Genomic DNA, 5,825 nt, shown 5'->3' with positions numbered 1-5,825 from the left:
GTAGGGAAGCTCACAGTCAATCATACACAGTTTTGAGGTAGGTGGGGGGTGATAAATGAAGAAACCTTAAACTAGTATGGTGCATTTCAGTGGGGTTTTTTGGTGGTTTTAAAGAAAACAAGCAGAAATCAAGCTCACTCTGAATTTAAACTGGATTATTTTCAATCCTAGTTGGTCTCTCACAACTGGCTACTGTGTGCTGACAATCCAGCATGCTAAATGGAGCTTGTTGGGTATACTTGGAATTGCATTTACTCAGTGGCCTCGAATGGATTTAACATATCAGCCTAATTCTTTCTAAATCAGAGGACAAATGGAAATCGTCTTTTTGTACAAATAAGGTACCAGGATGGAGGCAAAACTAGATCCTGCTGTTAGTCTAGAGTTTCCTTATACACTATTTAAACTGTTAAATGTAGTTGAATAGGGGAGTCAAGGCGAAGTATTTTTCATCTTTGAGGGGAACGTAAAATACGGGTGTTCTCAGTAAGGTATTTGCAAGTAATAGACTTGACAGAAAACAGTGTTCTGCCCTTAGGGTAAATCTAAAGCCCATACTATTCCTTTAACAAAAGGTGAAGAAAAGAGGTAATATAGGAAGGTGTCTATGAACAATTTGCTGACCAGATGTTCAGAATGTACTGAATCACTCTTAATGCTTAAATAACTATATGTAGAGTGGAAGATAGTTGTGTTAAGTTACTTCAGCAACACTTACGGCATTGTAATCCAAATACTTCCTAATTGGAAAGTACTGAATTTCCCTTTGGAAACAGCATTTTGTAAGGGGTTGAATATGGTGTCACAGATAGGTCAAGAGGCATGGGAGGAGCATGAACAGTAATAAGTGAAGGACTGTCACCAGGATGGTGTATGTAGATGCTGTATATAGGTGGCAGGCATGCCCCTTTCCCAAGATAGAGGTCTGGAAACGTCATTTCTTGTTATTTCACTCCAAGAAACAGAATTAGTGATTGACTGATTGGTGTTAAGTATCTTGAAGCTAAGTAGGTGTACGGAGATTGCGTTAATTAACAAGGTGCTAGAGTGCTATGGGAGTGGACCTCTTAATTATGTGTATGCTTTAATTGTTCTTCAGACTGTTTTGCCTAAATCAAAGTATGTTGCAGCCAAGGAAGGTTAATCCATTTGGTGTGCAATTGATAATTTAAAGGCCCAAAGCTGATGTAGGAGCAGTCTGAATCTTCTTAAAGCCTTATAAACAACTGCTTTACCCATACTATGTTGCAATATTAATTATCAAAGATGTGTAAGAATGGAAACTTAGTAAAATTAGTGTATACAGCCAAAAGCAAAATTTCTAACAAAGTAAACAAAACATGAAAAATGTGTAAGTAACTTCTAAGAACTTCAAAGGACGAGGAGTTTCAATGACAATAAAATGGATGACTTGCTGCATTTTGATGTAGTTGTTATTGATGCAGAATTTTGTAACTGTTTTGAGATATTGAAAAAGCAATACTTACTTTTTTGTAAGAATAATGTAACCGTAACCAACCTTGGAATTAAAAAATGGGCTGTCTTCGCTTTCCACAGCTGCCTCAGTCTTAGTCTTGTGGCACACTGTAGCCAATGTGCTTGAAGACTGCTCTGGTAGAAATTAAGGGTAAATCTTATTCCGTAAGTATTCAAAAAGATTGTCTCTTTTTTTTTTTATGTGTTATCTACTGAGTCAGTTTCTATGTAATGTATTAAACCACTTTCTACTGTGATACTTAAGTGAAATAATTTACTTTCTTGAAAAAAGACAGTAGGGTTCTAAGTAGTATTAATATAAATACTCTTGGTGGACATACTCAGATTTGGTTAAAACAATTCTTATGCTAGAATTCCGAAGTTGAACAGTTTGAAAGAAAAGCGAAAAATGTAGCACTGAAGGATCTGGGACTAAAGCTCTATTTCAAATTACTAACAGATCTAATGCATTTAATGTGGGGAACGCCTGTGTAGTATCACCTTGAAGAACTTCCTGCAGCAAGGATCAAAACTCCAGTTTTGTGAAACAGCTTCTTACATTGTGCAGATGAAAGAGTAGCCCTGGATTTAATGGTGGCTTAATTGCAAGCTAACAGTTCTATTTTTAAACAAATATTTAAATTCAAATATCAAGGTAATACAAGCAGAATAGAAGGTTGATGTAGGATGTGCATGAAGCAATAGCTCACCTTTGAGCTGTGCAAGAACTATAGGCAGCAGGTAGTGAATTGCCACTATTTTGTAGTGGGGGAACCTGTGCCTCTGCATACTGAGCCTTGCTTTTAAAGACATGATGTCATTCTGCCTGATTGACCCCTTTGCTTGACAGAGACTGTCACCTCAGGTGGTATCTTATCTCAATCATGGGGAGCTACAGTGTAAGAAAACTTCCCTACTGGCCAGTGTTTTGTGAAAGGTGCGCTATAAGGTTTTGTCTTGTGAGAGGAGGTAGAGAAGAGGAAAAAAGAGACTGCAGCTTGACTTGAACAGAGACTGAGGTGAAAGGAGGCGGTATCAACATCTGTTCTTCCCAGCAAGTTACCTGGCAGTCAGTTGAAGCACCAAGCGCCTGAGGAAGAAAGAGGAGAAGAGTTTTATTACTAGTTTTAATTTGAAATCTTGCTGTTCCAGCCAGTCTGGACGCGACCTTGGTGCGTACTTGCTGCAAAACTTTTAATATGAATGGTAAATTGAACTCTGAACTCTGAAATTCAGTTACTTCTGTTCTGCATGGCATGGTCTGACTGCATGGGCCAGGTAAAATGTTCACCTAGCAGGGGATGCCTGGGAAAGGTGTTAGATCTGGATAAGCAATAATGATGCCTTGCCAATATACTCTCCTAGTCAGCAGTGATCTGGGGTTCAGAGTACTGTGAAGCAGAGGTAGACACAACTGAGGCAAAACTGGTCAAACCTGGAGTTCTTATTCTGCAGATGAGCTTTAGCACATCAAGTGCGTTTCAGCTATTCACCTCTAATGAAAATAAACACCTTGCAAGCTAAACTACATTTTTTTTAGTCAATTGAAATAATTAAATTTTGAAAGATGGTATATAATAATTAAGCAATCCTTAAAATGCAATGAAAGATTCTCTTCAAGTATGTGTTAAAGTGCAAGAAATTTAATGAAGGGTTTATACACACAGATGTCCAACTTCTTAGTTGGTGGTTTTTTCCTCTCCCATTTACAACCAGTGGCAATGTACTCCCATAAGCAGGGAATGGTGAGGCAGTCGGGTGTGTTTTCTCCATGAAGAATGGGGGACTAAGGAGTAAAGCCACTCGGGTGTGATGGATGATACGAAGCTAGTAGACTTTTTGCTCACAAAAATAAAATCTGAAAGACAGACCTTACTGAGAACTGATTTCTTGAAAAAGTGGGGTTTGTTTTGTTTTGGTTTTAACCTGACTCCACGTTCCATGTGTTAGAATACAAGCAGCTCTGCAGATGCCTACAGAGACAGAGGGAATGGTGTGTGAACAATGTGTGAACAATAGATACACAGGGGATAGTTTATTCATAATACAAAGTTGTGGTCTTTTGTGACCACAGGGCAGGGTTTCACAGACAGCAATTAGCTCCTTGGCTCTAGGAAAGCAGAAATTCAAAGTGCAGGAAGAAAGCCTGAGGTGGTGTGTATTAGACTCTCTGCCGTTTCTGGTAATTCAGTTTCCTTAAGGGAAATTCAGTAAAGGTGTTTTTTGTTTGGTTACCCCCCTTACCCCACCTTTCTTCTGAACTCATAGCATGCTCTGGACTAAAATGATCTTGTTTGGTCTCCATCTTCACTGAATTTAAAAAATGCTGTGAGGGGCCTTGTCTGTATTCCTGTTTCCTGCAGTTTCTGTCTCCAGCTGTAGCTTCTGCTGCTGCTTGAAATCCTCACCAGTCTCTCCTTTCCTTCACAATGATGGCTGATATCTGCAAATGTCAAGGGACCTGAATAGGTACACCCTGAATAAAAGACTTCACTGCAAATGTCATGAAACTGCTGTTTGTATTGTTTCTACACTTCAGCCAGATTCTGAGGGAGAGAGCATGCCAGTAGTTTTATATGTGTATATATGTGCATGTGTGTCTATGCATGTGTATGTATAAACATGTTGAGAGATTAGTATATATGAATTTGGGAACAGAGTTTATCAGTTTACTGCGGTACAAGGTACTCTGTATTAATGGTAAATGTTATCATTATTTGTGGCCCATTTGAACAGAAATTATGTATTGGTTGGGGAAAGAGCCAGTATTGCCTCCTTTTTTGAGCATCACCTAAGAGAGAGAGGTGGTGTACAGTTGTTGCACTATGCATCTCTCTGCTACTACTGACTGGTGTCCCCAGCATGTCCTCAACCTGTCATTGCCATGACAGGTCTGTCACCGTTTGGAGCAGCCCCATGACCAATGTCTGCAGTGATCAGACACAAGTACCTCTGATGCCTGCTGTTTTCTTTCCTGTGAGAGCAATTGCAGCCATGACCTCTTCTCAGACAGGGTTTTTGAAACACTGAATCACTTGGAGCAAATCCATTTCAAAGGAAATGTTTTGAAAGCAGCTCCTGTCCTTGGTGTTCTTGGAAGGAAAGTAATGCCAGTAGAGCACAGCTCTCTCAGCTCTCTCTGATGGCTTGATACTACCCTCCTTTAAAAAAGGAAAACAAGAAAAACTTCCCCATCCCCCTCCATAAAATCCCACACTTTTTAACCACCTGTCACTATTTTCTGTTAATGTTAGTTCTCTGCATCTAGGGCAGCTTAGCTGCGCGTTCTGTGTGTTTAAAGCCACTTCTTAGCCTTTACTTGCCCTTTTCCTTTCACTTCCCATCTGCTGTCTCATGAGAGCTGTGCACATCTGCTGTGTTGCTTTGCTGTCTGTCAAGCAATGCTTTCCTACGCTGAGTCTAGTACAGGTAATGCCTTAACCCCACTTTCCTAACCAGGAAACCATTTCCACATCATTTACCATTTAGGGAATCCTTGTACACATATTATTATGCAATACCTGTTTTATTGTCTTATGCAAAAGATTTAAAAATCTAAAGTTCCTGCTATCAGGATGTACTGGATCTGGATGGAGTTAGGTTTCTTCAGAGCCTGAATGGTGCTGTGCTTTGGATTTGTGATTATAGCAGCTGTTGCTGAGAAGTGCTTGCACAGCATTGAGGCTTTCTCACTACAGTGACAAGAGGTTGGAAAGGGGACACAGGTGTCACAGCTGACCTCAGCTGACCAAAGGGATATTCTGTGTTATATAAGGTCATGCTCAGCAATAAAACTGGGCATTCTTGTCTTCCAAACTGGCTGTTGCTTTGAGACTGGCTGGGCATTGGTCTGCTTGTAGGAGTTGGTGAGTGACTGCATTTGCATTACTTGTTTACTTTTCCCTCTTTGCACCACTTATTAATGTCTCTGTCTTGACCCACAAGTTTTCTTGCTTTTGCTTTTCCTATTTTCCCCTTCATCCTGCTGGGGAGCAGTGATTCAAAAGTATTTTACAGGGTGAAATTTGAGAGACAAAACATGAGGTGTTTCACCTGGACTGTGGTAACAAGTACCAGCAGTTGAAGAAAAGGATCTAAGGAGGAAAGGAAGATAGCTAAGACATATTACTGCAGAAAAGGAATGCATTTTAAAGGAATGAATAAAGAGAAGGATTGCTCTACTTGATATCTTCAGAAGAGTAACACAGGCAACTTTCAGCACATCTGGAAAGATGTAGCTCAGTTGGAGAGAGTGAAGAGGAGGCCAGCATTGAGTGGTCTGAGGTCTGGAAAAGCTAACCTTGGAGGAGAGAGGGAAAAACACTGGAGCTGTTTAGGTTAGAGAAGAG

Source organism: Mesitornis unicolor, unplaced genomic scaffold (genome assembly GCF_000695765.1).
Source record: "Mesitornis unicolor isolate BGI_N332 unplaced genomic scaffold, ASM69576v1 scaffold40107, whole genome shotgun sequence".
NCBI classification, from domain to species: domain Eukaryota; kingdom Metazoa; phylum Chordata; class Aves; order Mesitornithiformes; family Mesitornithidae; genus Mesitornis; species Mesitornis unicolor.
This window is presented reverse-complemented; position numbering follows the sequence as displayed.